The sequence below is a fragment of the Bidens hawaiensis genome, unplaced genomic scaffold (genome assembly GCF_021521415.1).
Source record: "Bidens hawaiensis isolate Kalapana, Puna unplaced genomic scaffold, B.hawaiensis_p1.1 tig00015453_1, whole genome shotgun sequence".
Taxonomy (NCBI): Eukaryota; Viridiplantae; Streptophyta; class Magnoliopsida; order Asterales; family Asteraceae; genus Bidens; species Bidens hawaiensis.
In genome coordinates this window covers 301376-316859 of record NW_027492383.1, presented here as the reverse complement: position 1 = coordinate 316859, position 15484 = coordinate 301376, and the positions used below count along the sequence as shown (strand labels likewise).

The 15484-nt window shown below is 32.8% G+C and overlaps 1 pseudogene; it reads right to left on the bottom strand.

Moving 5' to 3' along the window:
* Nucleotides 1-5994: 5994 nt before the first annotated feature.
* Nucleotides 5995-14594, bottom strand: LOC143549275 (uncharacterized; annotated as a pseudogene).
* Between the last annotated feature and the right edge of the window lie 890 nt (nucleotides 14595-15484).

The window sequence follows — 15484 nt, the reverse complement described above, 5'->3', positions numbered from 1 at the left end:
CGGTTATATATATTATACATAGCATGATTCATCATGCACGGTGTGATATCTGAGTATAATTTGGCTGATGATCTAACTAAAGAGTTAGGAAGAGATCGCATGAATAAATCAGCTATAAGGATGGGTTTAAAGTCCACATAAAATTTCTTATGTTAAGATACCTAATCCCCATCTAATATGATATTAGATGCTGAATTCAATGTGGAAAGCTTAACATCTAGAAATTGGAACACATTAGTAGCATCATCCCAAGGTATGTGTTCGGACCGCGATATAAAGGAGGTTGAAGTATAGCTTCTTAGTAGTTCATTGAAAAATTGCAGTGCGGGTGCAAGATTAATGAACTACCTATAAGAATATGAAGTTTAGCCGCTTCAAGAAGCTTTGGACTTGAGCTTTGATATATTATTTGAAGGATTGAGACACAGACTAGTAAAATATTGTGTCAAGTGGAATTTGGATTTATAAACGTATGTGTATATTATCTTCGAGTATTCACTATGAATAGCAAGGGTTCAATCCGTAGTGACACCCCGATATTCGAATATTTGGAATGTATAATATACTAATGTGAAATTCAATCGTCCCGACATTTCATTTATGCATACGTTTGTGTTTGGATAATTAAGTTAATCATTGATATCACTAAAATGGGGGAGGATTGTTGGTAATTTTAGTGTTATCAACATGTATTTTTAGTATATTGGGTTAACTTGTCGATCGAGTAAATAACATTATAGATTAAACGAGTTGGGTGACGAGGGAGTGTAGGCTCGATTTAATTCTAGCTGTTATTTGGGTTTTGTTATTAAAATTATAACTTGGGCCTTAGTAGATTATCTAATGGGTTACTAATTAAATGGGTTTTGGTTTAAACCCATGACATCAATTTATAATTACATGTATGGAGACTATATAAAAAAAAATAAAAATTCATTCGATTGATTAGATAGAGAACAGAAAGGCGGTTACCATTCTGTTCTTGATGGCATTCATGGCAACATACAAATTCAATTCCAGTAACAAGAAAAATCTCTGTCTTATCCGATAAATCATTCGCGTATAACCGGCGAAATAGGTTTATCTGAAAGTTTTCATACGATTCAGAGATTAATCCAGGCTGCTATTATTTATGAAGATTAAAATCAAGACTACATGTTTGAATATTTGATCGAATTCCTCACCCAGGTACGCAAATATTATACAACATTGTAACGGTGGTTGGTGGTGGTTGCGAACGACGGTGGCTACGGTACTTTTATTTGGTGGGATAGTGTGGCGGCGATAAGGTGAATATGGGTCGTCGGTGACCTGTTACGGTGCAATGGTTGCACGCTCGACTCTCCTGATTATGTTCACGGAGGTGACAGCGACGGAGAGAGATCTCGTTCAGAGAGGTAGCAAGTGCCGGAGCTGGTCACCGGTGGTTTATTAATGGCGGCGGGTGAGGCTAGGGTTGATGATAGATGGTTCTTTAAGATGACCTGGGATGATGGATTATGGCATTGGCGTTTGAAGGTTTGCATGTCGGAGCACGATTTTCCGGCCAGGTTGGTCACCGGTGATGATGATACGGATAACGGCTAGGGTTAGAATGCTAAATGATGATGCCATCTTAGGTTTGACCATTGTTGGGCCTGCTTGTTCGATGGACCTTATGTGGGCCTGAAATCTGGTTGGTTGAATTATTTGGACTGCACTTGGTGAGTTGGTGTGGTGTGGGACTCACATGATTGCCAGTTACGAATTGTATTAAGGGATGCACTAAAAAAACCACCACCAAAAGTAAGACTTTAATCTCCATTTTCTTTTTACCAAAAACTGGTGTAGGACTCGAACTAGCGCACATGCTGTGAAGAAAGTGTTTAAAAGCCCATCACGGGCCAACCGAAACATATATTGATGTCTTTTAATATGAAAATTAATTCTTATACACTAAAAAAGCAGAAGCAGTACCTACATAACAAATGAACATAAAAGTTGATTATAATATTTTTTATATGTAGCATAATCTCTGCAATTATAAAAGCAAACAAAAGTATTCGGACAGTAGAATACCAACATTAACTTCACGTCTTTATCTATTTCCAAAAAAACTAACACATATATATACTAGATTTTATCCCCCGTATTACGGGGGTTGTTTTACATTATTCGTTTTTAATATTTATGTATGTATATTTGTATTTTAATTTTATTTATTGTAAGAAAGTTAATAATTAATATACTTGAGGCTTGATGATAAAATGGTTTCACAAATAAATGACATGTTATAATTCGGTTTAAAAGCTATCTGGGTTTGATGATACCCATTACCCATTTATTTTCTTTATTATAAAATTATTTTTTAATTATAAATAATATCTTTTTTTTAAATAAAATAGGATATTAATATTTAGTATATCCCTATTTTGTAGGATTTTCATATCAAATATTTTATGAGATTAATTTTAAATATAATGAGATGTTATAACCCGTTTAAAAAGATATCTGAGTTTGGTGAGACCTTTACCTGTGAATTCGGGTGAAATACGTGAGAAACCTTCATTTACAAATAAAACAATCTGATGGCTTGAAAGAATGGTTGTTTTATATTTTTTGTTTTTTTAATATTTATTTTTTGAATTTTAATTTTCTTTATTGTAAGAAAGTTAATATCTGAAGTTATTTTTTTGGGTATAAGGTGGATGAACAAAGAGAGTGAGAATTGACGGAGAATAAAGGGGTTGCTTTCTTTAAAGTTTTGATTACAGTTAAGACGGGATACATTATTACATTACACAAAGATTAGCTTAATTCTTCTAGCGTCTGGTATCGCAAAACATTATTTTGGTGATTCCGGTGAGTTTCTCCGAAGACCCGGCTTCCAGTATATATAAATCCTCTGTTATTTAAATAAATCTTTTAAGATTTTTTTCTTGATAAAATAAGATAATGTTTATAGAAAATAACGTTAGGTGATGTTTATTATTAAAGTGTTATACATAGACATAGACGACTAAATATAATTAATAATATACTTAGGGTTTGATAATGAAAGAGTTTTATAAATAAATGATATGTTATAACCCGTTTAAAAGCTATCTGAATTTGGTGACTCATGACCCGCTTATGTTTTTTTACTATAAATTTTTTTATTAATTATAAATAATATATTTTTTTTTTAAATTGGATATTAAATTTTAGTAAATCCTTATTTTATAGGATTTTCATATCAAATAATTGGAAAGATTAATTTTTAATTTAATGAGATGTTATAACCCGTTTAAGAGCTATCTGGTTTGGTTAGACCCATACCCATGAATTTGGGTTAAATCAATGAGAGGCCTCCATTTAAAAATCAAGCAATCTGGTGGTTTCCATAAAAGGGGGAGCGACCACATCGCGACACGTAGGATTTTAGGGTCTTCGTTTATATATATATATATATGTATATAGAAACATGATCAAATAAATTTTATTCTTAACATGAAAACAGTGAGAACCAATTTGCTGCTATTATTATGATTATTTTTATAGGTGTTTGCTGTTATTTTTTGTTCGTATTTGCTAATTTTCGATTATGAGACGTTATAAGTATTTGTTGATTTATATTTTGTTATCATTAGATTTTTTCTTTTGCTGTTATAAGTATTTGTTGGTACTTATTGTTATTATTTTGTTCTTGATTTTGATTCTTTTGTTGTAATTTTTAGATTTTTTTCTAATCATTGTTTATGTAGATTGGTATTGAAGTTAGTATTGCCTCTTACATTCTCATTTTTTTTTTATAAATTGGTATTATTTCCTACGTTCTCATGGTAAGATTAAAATGTACATGAACCTTCCCCATATTATATATATATATATATATATATATATATATATATATATATATATATGGGAAGGATATTTTGAGAACCATGTTGAGTTGTAAGAACTTAAGAACTCTCATTTTAGACCACACATTTAATTAAATGAATTTGAATATGTGGTTGAGATTAAATCTGGCAAAAAAGTCAAAGTAGGAGAGAGAATATATATGTAACTGATTATACTAACTTTTACGTCCGTTACACATGTGTAAAATGTCGACTCGGTGCGTAAAAAATTCTGTAATTTTTTTACGTGTATGTAACCTACATATATTACGCATGTGTAAAAAAAATTCGAAAAAAAAATCGTTACACTGAGTTCTTTCGAGTTTTTAAAACTCAAAGGGGTTCTCATTTGAAATCTCCTCTATATATATATATATATATATATAGGATCAGGATCAGGATCATGTGAGAACTTTTTGGGAATTGAGAACTATGAGAACCATTTTGGACCACAAAAAAACCCAAAAATAAAAAAAAATCATAAAACAAAAAAAACACAAAAATAAAAAAAGTAAAAAAACCAAAGTTCTTATTTATCATCCCGGTTTCTAAAAAAAACGTAAAAAAAATTCTCGGTTTAGCTAAATTATACATATACATATATGTATAATATGTACATATATGTACACACATGTTTTTTTTCCTATATACATATGTATAATTTAAGGTAAATGATAATGTACATATGTGTACATTACATAACTAGAGATTAAATGAAAGTATACATATGTGTATAGGTATAATACGAATTAAAAAGAAAAAAAATTGGTTTTTTTTATTATACATATATGTATAATATGTACACACATGTTTTTTCCTATACACATATGTATAATTTAAGGTAAATAATAATGTACATATGTGTATATTATGTAACTAGAGATTAAATGAAATTATACATATGTGTATAGGTATAATACGAATTAAGAAGAAAAAAAAATTTCGGTTTTTTTTTTAATGAAACCGGAATGAAATATAAGAATTTTGGTTTTTTTATTTTTTAAAATTTTCGGTTTTGTTTGTTTTATAATTTTTTTAATATTTTTTAGAGGGTTTTTTTAGTGGTCCAAAATGGTTCTCAAAGTTCTTAATTTGCCAATGATTCTCTTAGGATCCTTACCCTATATATATATATTTATTTATGACGTCATCCGGGTCAAACACCGGTCCGACCATTGACCCGGTAAGGCTTCCGGGCCAACGTACGGGCCGGGTCTGAAAACATAATTTTACCTTAAAGCTTGGTGATATTTTTTTTCAGAAGATGCAATGGCAAGCTGGGTCTACGTGTTAAAAGGGGATATGGTTCGACATTTTTTTTGGCATGATTCAACAAAGGTAATTCTCTTGAATTTGATAATTTTATATAAACGCCTACAAGAGATATCGAACTGAGGCAAAGTGTTTGCAAGATATTTTTGGGCCAAGTAAGCCGTTTGTTTTTCGTGTTGACCAAACTGAAGAAAGTCAAAGTTTGATCGGTTTTTTCGCATCGTTGGACCGTGTTCAAAGCATATTTCGATAAAATTTCAATTTTTTTTATAGTTCTGGTATCGTAATGAACGTGATTGAAGCCGACTGGATTCACGTAGACTCACCGCGTTTTGTTTTAACTTTGGTACCGTGACGAATGTAATGAAACCGACCGAATGCCAATTGTATTTGTTTGTTTTAGTTCCGGTACAATAACAACGTGACGGAAACCGACCGAATTTGTGTAAACTCACCGCCTCAACTTCCAGGTTCGACAAGGCTCGGGTCTAATCAATGTCTGAGTTTTACCGACAACGACAACTCATTGGTCCATCTCCATTTTCATATACTTTTTGGTTTTATTTTTTGTTTTAGTTCTGGTAGCATAACGCATGTAAATGAAGGCAATCAAATTCGCGTCAAATTAACGCCTCAACGCTCTGGACCGACAACGCTTGTGTTTTATAAACGCATGGGTGTTTTACCAACCTGCGCCGGGTTAACACTAGTTATCATATATAAGATGCACAATTGTAGGCAAAAATCTTCACTATTGTCAGGTCATCGCCGTGATGACTTATATGCAATAACATATTAACCATATAGAAAGATACCACGACAGAATCTCACCGGATACAATCTAAGTAAATTACATTTTCAATTAATAAACAGGATCAACTGGCTTGTAAGGATCTCCAAGCGAGGCGTTAAAGTTTCCAGGCCTTGAGAACACAACCTTCAATAAAATATAGATGAAAAATAATTGAGATGTTTGTGTGTTTTGCGAGGATGATAGTTGTTGTTCAAATGCAAAAATGGTAACTCCATAGAAACCATCAAATTCATAACAATCATTTTTATAAAAATAAGTCTTTTTTTTTTTTGGGTTATATATATGTATAGTGGCTGGTTCGTGTGCTAATTGATATTAACATGGGAATCATATGAACTAACCACAATACGGGATGCATATTTTAAGGTGAAAAGTAAATGCATTCAAGTCACAGCTTCTTTTGAATAAAGCGTTGAAAGGTTTGAACACATCATTTATAATAACATAGTTCTTTCTTGCATGGAAAACTTGGACACCGATATTAGTAATTTGTTTAGACACATGACCGGCCGATGTATCATATATAGGTTTAATTAGTTAGACATATCGTTATAATCAACTATGTATCAGCATTTAAAAATGTTACTTCTTAGAAAACATAAGAATACTAATAATAACTTTGGTGACTGCATTGAAGAGAATATGCAAAGAGTACCTGATATAGTCCATTAGTACTCCTATCTTGAAGCCAGCAGCACAATAATCAAAATAGTATTCCCAAGTACGAATAAATTCCTGGTTGAAGCCCAAAGCAAGGATTTTGCTAGGAGTATCATAAACAAACAGCCAACCATCAAGTCATAGAATTCATGAATTGAAACGACCGTTGTTAAAAATAACAATACCTTTGGTTTTTCAAGAAGTTAGACCTCCAATTTCTAAGTGTCGGGTGATAATGTGTTCCTATCTTCTCCACATGATCCACACTGCAATTTGAAGCATTTGACAAAATTAGATCAAGGTGTATATGTGTTTGTGTATAAATATATAGTGTTTGAATCAAATACGAATGAAAATTTAACATGTAAATAGTGTGAAGCAAAGGAAGAAACACGGGGTGACTTGGTAATTCTTTTTGGGGCTAATTCTAATTCCACGTACAATATTGTATTTCAACCATTTTTAGATATTTTAACTTTCCTTAAGATGAAAATAATGAATAATTTACTTGTGTTCTTTCGGTTATCACAAAAAAAAGCACCGTGTTTTCAGTGGCGGATCCAGAAATTTGAGTCAGTGGGTGCCAAAAATGGTCAACCTAGAAAGGGTCCAACCAAAATGGGTCGGGTAAAAAAATTACATTAAATAAGTCATGTATAAAAATGTAAGCAACAAATTTCAATAAAACATAATAAACAAAATATATATTACAACTGATGAAAACCTTTCCATATGTATCATAGCTCAAGGCTTTTACTAAACCAATAAAAAAGTTACATGATTAAATAGTGTAGAATAATAAAAAGGAAATGATATTCTGAATATCTCATATTTGGTCTAATTTTCATAATGATCCAATTAGACTCAAGAATTTATCGCTATATAAATAACTAATTAATAAAGTGGTTAGACAACTAAATAACCTGGGCTTAATTGTTATTTTGTGAAAGCAAAATTAAACTTACGTTTGACGAGTTGGGTCAGAATGGTGGGTTTGGGGCACTAGAAAAAACATGGAAGGGGCACTTGGGGTCTTTGAACCTAATATATTAGAAGTTTATTGAAGAAAATACGATCTTGAGGGGATGCCTACGCTCTCCCTGACCCAACACTGAATCCGCCCCTGCGTGTTTTACTTAAAATTATTCGTATATATATGACCTCCTCCGAGCAGCGCACTTACCATAATCTGGATGATGCAGCCATGGCTGATATTAATATGTTAAGCGACGGTATGTCACCTCCGGGAAATATGTATTCTCTAACAAAGCCTGGTGTCCTCCTGATTTCGTCATACTTTCCATCCGGGACTGATATGAACTAAAGATATTCCAAAGAATTTAATCTTAGTTGATTTTAGTAATATACAGTATTGCGAAATTGAGATACCTGCATGACAAAAATTCCATCCTCTGCTAACGCGGATTCACAGCATCCGAAAAACTCCTCATAGTATTCATGGCCAAAATGTTCTATGGCTTCACTGAAAAATAAACGTGCATTGGTTAAATTATGAGTAACCAGTAGCCGAAAATTTGTTGTAACCAACAACAACATCATGAAGTAGCATTGAGATAGAAAATGTTCTAACTCACCAGCTTATTATTCTATCGTATTTGACATTGTCCGGTAATTGCCGATAGTCACATAGTAGAAATTTGATTCGGTCCTGAACATTTAATGGCATTAGAGAACATATAAAAGGAGCACGAGGAATCTTAAAGTTTTACTGATTCCAAATTTACATGTTGATCTTTCCTACAAAAATTCCTATGAACATATTTGAGAAAAATAATTGCATCGAAAATAAGCATAAAACCCCTGTTTTAATTATCAAATATCGATGTAATGTTTAGCTTTTCTATATTTTTAATCATCATCAGAAATGCATCAACGAAAGGTATTTTCTAAAGTTTAATTATGAAGGCGAGTATTCCGATTTTAAGCACTTACTTGTAGATTAAGCTCCTTCACTTTACGTTCTGCATATTGAATTTGCTCTTTGGAGAGAGTGATGCCAGTGTATTTGCATCCAGTTTGTTTAACTAGTTCAATTGCGAAAGCCCCCCAACCACATCCTATGTCAAGAATTTCATGGTTTTTATCAACTCTTGCCTACACAGGTTCAAAAAACATTTCGGCACAAGTTTCCTTAAAGAGAAAAACATGACAACATTGTACGTAGACAATATAGAGGTGTGCGGAATATAAACCAAACATGTTTAAAGATACATTTTAGTGAAACTTTTTTCCTAGATAATGGAAAGTTAAAACATACAAACACTCACTTTCTCAATCAAGGAAGATATTTTTCTCATCTGTGCTGTTGTCAAGTCTTCATCTTCGCTCTATTAAGAATGTGCATATGGGATGTGTTATACTAAGTACTCGAACACCAAAAATTGGGATAAATGTAATATTTGAAATTATAACCTTAAATATCGCGCACGAGTATGTCATGGTTTCATCTAGGAAGAGAGAAAAGACTTCATTACTCTACAAAAACATGAGAAAACCATATATTATATGAAATAAGAATCCGGATTCCACAAATGTTCATAAAACTAAAAAAAATGTATTAAAGATGATAAGAAACTTTCACATGCCAGATCATAGTGTCAAGATATGTTAGAGCGTGCTTGAGTAACCGTGTTTTTCCTCATAACATGATGAAAGAAATACTTTGCAGATGATATTCCTGCTGTTAAGAATATTGGTGTCCACCATCCTCTAAAGCCACAAGCAATATAATTTATTAAAAATGTAAATTAGTAAATATTAAATATCAATGTGTGGCATCATATGGAAGCTCTAATTACCTTTTTCTAGAACTTGAGGCACGTTGTAAATCACTATTAACTATAAAAAGCTACAACCAGGAAGAGTCAGAAAAGGGAATCGTGTAAAGGAACTACTTGGATGTCAATCAAAAAGTACCGTAAACATATTAAAAAGGCCTTCATGCTTATCAATGAATGAGAAGTCTCCGTTTATATACGCACCAGCAAGACCTATATCAGCTTTTGTGATAATCTACAACAAGTTTTTAGGATGACAAAACAGTTATACAAAAACATTTAAAAAGGAATTAACATTGTTAGAAAAAGGCAATAGAGAATTAACCTTCCAATAAAATTGGGGATTGTGAACTTTTACATAAACTTTTATAGAGGTTTTCCTGTTGGTTCCTTCAAAGGTGAACATTGTACCCCCTTCTTCAAGTAAACTACACAGATACAAGCTTCGTAAACTCGAAGAAATGAATATCTAGACAAAAGACTAATGTTTGGGGATCAAATGTGTCAGGAATATAACTTGTTTTATTAAACGCGCCCAGAAAATATTTCCAAAAGAAAATGGCAACTGCTAAAGTGTGACTCACATTAAAGTTCCAGTAGAAATATAATCATGAAGAAACTTCACAATAAGCGACCGTGCACCCGCTTCCATAAAAGAAGCCACCATTTGTTTAGGGTTGTTTAGAATGTCATAACTTCTATTAAGCATGATGTTTGCTGCAGCAATACCTTCCTACAACACATTAAAAATGTTTGTGAGTCATTTGATGCTTTTCACTCAATGATGTTGCCAAAAAGTTATCAAACAAATAATCCACAAGTTACTCTAATCGTTGAATAAGGGTTTATTTAGGAATGAACTTACCTTCACTCCGTCCTCATATAACCCATAACCTATTCGGATAAAATATGAATTAGTGGGCCTTAAGTAACTTTAATTTATATATCAAGAAGACCATAAAGATATCAAGCTTTCAAATATTTGTAACTTGTATAAATAAGTAATACTACCTTGGTATGCTCCGCAAAACACAATGTTCCTCTTTCCTTGAATGGTATGAAGCTCAAGTGAAGCCTTTAATGCAGCAACAGATGGAATTGGACGCCCAGTTGACCACTTAAGCACCGTACCATCCGGGGTTTTGGGTGGGTTAATTGTAACAAGAAAAGGCTGTCTCGTGTCATCAATGTTCTGCGTTTTGATATAAATATGAAAAAGGGAAAAAAAAAACTTGGTCTCAAAGTAGATTGATGTGCTCCAATATGATCTTATGCGCTTAAAAATGAAGTAGGAATTCGCATAGGTTCTACACCATCTTGGTATCTTTTACAAGTTTCAGTGCTCTGCTTAAATAGATTAACTAATATTTAAGGGTAAGACGCAAGACGTCATAGGTACCTGAATCAAATTCAGCCAGTATGTTAAGCATACTTTCGTATCCACCGTTCCATGGAAATTCAACGCACTCCATGCTTTCTGGTTTTGTGGCATTAATTTCGTGTCATGATGTAGAAAAGTATCACTGCAATAATTAATTAGAGTTTAAATATCAAATCTAAATTTCCACTCATCAAGGATAGGATATCATGAGATCCATAAATTAAAGGCTTTAGCGAGCACATGCGGAAAGTATGCATTCCAAGTTGTGAGGGCGAGCATACCTATAGACGAAATTAAAAGCGCCGAGTATTCTCTTTTCTTCATATGAAGCTTGTTCTCCAATAATTCTAAGAGCATCAGGGGCATGTGTGGCTATTACGCATCCACTACACCTTTCTTGAGAGCCGTCTTCACAGATTATCAGGCAACCTATTCGTATTTGGTAACATTCACTATAGGTTCAACTATTATTTTTTGTGTACACATTCTTTAGCATTATGAGATATGTATCAATGAGAGGAATTCAGGTGACAACTACATTAGCCAATAGGAGCCAGGGTTTATATATGTGTTTCACAGTTTTTGACTAATAACAAGCATAAATCCATTAGCTAATATAAAGATGTAGAGCCCGGTTTTGCATATTAGTCTTTTTGTATTTACTTAGTTTGTTTATGTTGTATCTAGGTAGCTTATTGGTTTACGTTTGCTTGTATGTTTGGGCCCGAGGCCTTGCATGGTTTAGCCCAATGAGCCGGAAATAATATGATGGGAGCATGGAATGTCTTCCACTATAAATAGTGTAAGACTTCACATGCAATGCAACCTTTTGCAAAAACAGCACTCTTATCCATCCATAACCTCCTGCTCGTTCTCTCTACTCTCTCTTTCTCTCCAACCATCTTGGAAATAACCAAACACTCCAAGATCTGAGATCTTGGTTAACCACTAATGATTTCTGCTAACTAGTGGTCCAGATTGAACCGGGATCTTAATTGTTAGATCCGTCACAGGACCTAGTGACCTACAAAAGCAGTATTTTTTCATCTTATCTACTAACCATGATAAAAATGAGAAAAGAAAAGGGGACCAATCCTAAAAGTGAGGGGTGACACTAGAAAAACTATTGGATATCCATATATTATTGCTATGACAAGTGTCCTGATTAAGTATCATAATAGGGCCACAAATTTAAAAGAAAACAACTAAAGTAATAAATTAAAGCAATTATTTACCATCATCAAGTTTTGACACGGATTGGACAGGACAACCCATTCTTATTTCACAGCCTTTCCGTTCGAGATCCTTTTTGAGCTGTTACTCATTCCAAAATATATATAGTTACGTTGATGAAACAACTAGATGGAAGATAAATTAATCACCTTTTTAACATATGAATGTGAACCGCTTCTAACCGTAAGCCATTGAGGGCGATCAAAAACCTGATATAAGATGCATAAATAGCTGTAATCATACAAAACGATAACACGAAAGAAAATAGAAATGAAGAAGAAAGAAAATTTTATTGCTCCAAAATCAAAATTACAATTCAAATGAAACAAAGAAACTATATATATACAACAACATATGCGGCGCATATGTTGTGGCGAATAACATATGCGCCGCATATGCTGATAGCTTCAACATATGTGCTCACAATAGCTCAGGATCAAAACCCTGATATTAAATCCTCAAATGTAAGTTGTTTTTAAGAAGAGTTGTACCTGAATGTTATGATGGCTATTTAAGAATGAGAGAACTGAGTAAGCAGAGAAACTCAGAACTTGTTCTATAGGCCAGGGCCAAAGTGAAGTGCACATTGGTACCTGTGGTGATGTATAAATATATTGTCACTCAGAGATTTATATATAAGCGTATGTAAAAATGTTGAATGTAAAAGTTTGAGCTAATTATGGTTTTAGACCCCGTGATTTGACTTTACTATTTGAGTCCAAGTCTTTTTTAGGCTTTTTACTTTTTTTGTCCATTGGTTTTATTTTTTTCTCAATTAAAATCAACCCACTAATGCCATCCGTTTGTTGCTATTAAATTTGTGTAAGAAGACCATAATACCCCTTTTAATAAAGTTTAAATACACACACTATCTATTATCTCCTACCTCTCTCTACCTTCCCTCCATCACCATAAAGAGGAGAGGGATGCGTGGTTTTGATTACGGGTGAAGTAGAAAGGTTGCGGCGACGAGGAGGAGGTTTTTTTTAACCATTTTTGTCCAGGGGTATTTTTGTCTTTTCATAACAACTTAATAGAGAAACACACGAAGGTTATTGTAAGAGAATGAGACAAAAGTTGAAACTACTAGACTGAAATTGATATTTTTAAACTTTTGAACTATATCTGTTATTTTGGCCAAACCGTAAGAACTAAAATCGTATTTAACTTCAAGATTTTGATGTTATCTCACAAGATAAGCTTTTTGAAATAATTTGGAGTAGCCATGTGACTTGATGAAGCCTTGCAATGTTTCATGGTCTCTAATGTCTTGGTTGTGTTCCAGGTACCTATGTTAGTTATAATAATATAAGTTAACGACTTGCTAATTATGACACATGTACAATAGCACTTGATGGTAAAAATGTAAAATGATATACGTAGGCCTTTCATATCTAAGGGTCTTAAATCCCTTGATTTATTTGCAACATGTGTACCTCAATGCATCATCTTTAAACTTTCTTACTTCCCTAAGCATGTGCCAAAAGTGAGGATTTAGTAGATTCTTTTTTTGTGAAAACAAACTTGACAATCCATGTCTAGTGCCCCATTCGCAGCCACGGCCATCATCTAAACTCAGTGAGAACGACATATCAGAAACCTCCATGTCAACTCCGAGTGTTTCAAATAGCTCCATCATGTTGGGATATGTCACCTGCATATTTATCCGTTAAATTTTAAAGAAAATAGTTCATGAACATTAATCTATCCATCTGACAATGACAAATAGGTAAGTGTTACGCATTCCTGTAGGGACTTGATGACGAGAAAACTCATAATTCATAAGATAACCAAAAAACTTCGTACCATCTATATACAATATATCATATATACCATCTATATATATACATAGTTACATACAATATGTATTTTTTAGTTTTCTCACAAATAGCGTTTTCTCATAATCTCTCCTCTCTCTCTCTCTCCCTCTCTCTCTCTCTCTCTATATATATATATATATATATATGTGTGTGTGTGTGTGTGTGTGTGTATGGGGTAAAGTTAAAATAAAAACCCACTTGAGTTGTGAAAACTCTAGAAACCCATTTTCAATCACATATTTTTAATTAATGTTTGAAACTTGTGGTCCACAATTAAAATTAATAAAAAATGTAAAAGTAAATATAATTTTTTCTCTCTCCTGAAAACATATATAAAAATTAGTAAAAAAATGTTAAAAAATAGCAAAACAATTTTTTTTAATTTTTTAGATGTTTTGTATTAAATGTAACAACATATATTACATGTACAAAAAAAAACGATGTTACATAGGGTTTTCACAACTCAAATGAGTTTTCATTCTATGCTTCCCCTATATGTATGTATGTATATATAGAGAGAGATGATGAACTTTTTGGTTCAAAGAATAATAATCAGCATAGCGTGCGGAGGACATACTTACCCGATTAAAGACCATGAATCCCATGTCCAAATCGATGCCATCCACGGACACGGTCTTGGCATGACCACCAAGGTGGTCCTCCTTCCCGTATAAGACCACCTCCACCCCGGCTTTCACCCAACACGTATGCGGATACCAACCCGCTTATACCTCCACCAACCACTGCAACTCTCATCTTACTTATTTTCCTTATTATCTTATATTCCTGGTAATGAAATTTCACAGATTTAATCAGGACAGAAGATAACAATTTTGATATTGAACAAAATAGAAACAAACATTTACGCCTTAAACTTGAAGTCTCAAATTTGTTTCTCAGAGTAGAAAAAAAAAGAATACCAGCAAACTCACTTTGTATTCCTTGAATGGTTCCTTGAGAGAGGGTAGCAAGACATGTATATATATAGTGTTAAAAGCTACTTATGAAGCACTCAACCGATTATAATCTATAAATTAGTTTAAATTTGATTTCCTCGTTTTTATAACTTACATAAAACTTTATGTACAATAGTAGACCGGAGGTTTGGAAATAGAAAAGTACATCATATATATCATAATCATACGGATTCTTGGATTAATTGTTACATCATATTTTCTAGCAGCATAAGTAATCATGTCTTATAACATTGTGTCTTACATATGTTATGCCAGCCATAACATGAGCTATGTTCAAGCTGAAATAATGCCAACTAAAGTATTCCCAACCCATTTTCCAATTCCCATCGTTAAAATTTAAGAAAATTGCTTAAAAATATCACTCCATCCCATTCTCCATCGCTATACCCCATCCCTTAGTTTTAGAAAACTATATTCATTCTCTAATTTGGGGATTCACTATTTATCTCTTAGTTTTAAGAAACAAATTACATGTTGACACATAGATATATTAGATAAATTATAGCGAAAGAAATAATAGTTGGAAAAAATATATGTGTAGAGTTGGAGATGATGAATGTGGTGAGAAGAGGTTTCTTATAAAAAAAAATGTATCATACAATTAAAGAATTGTGACTTTTAGTTAAATTATTGAAATGAGAATATAGGAACTACATTGTGAATGCTCCT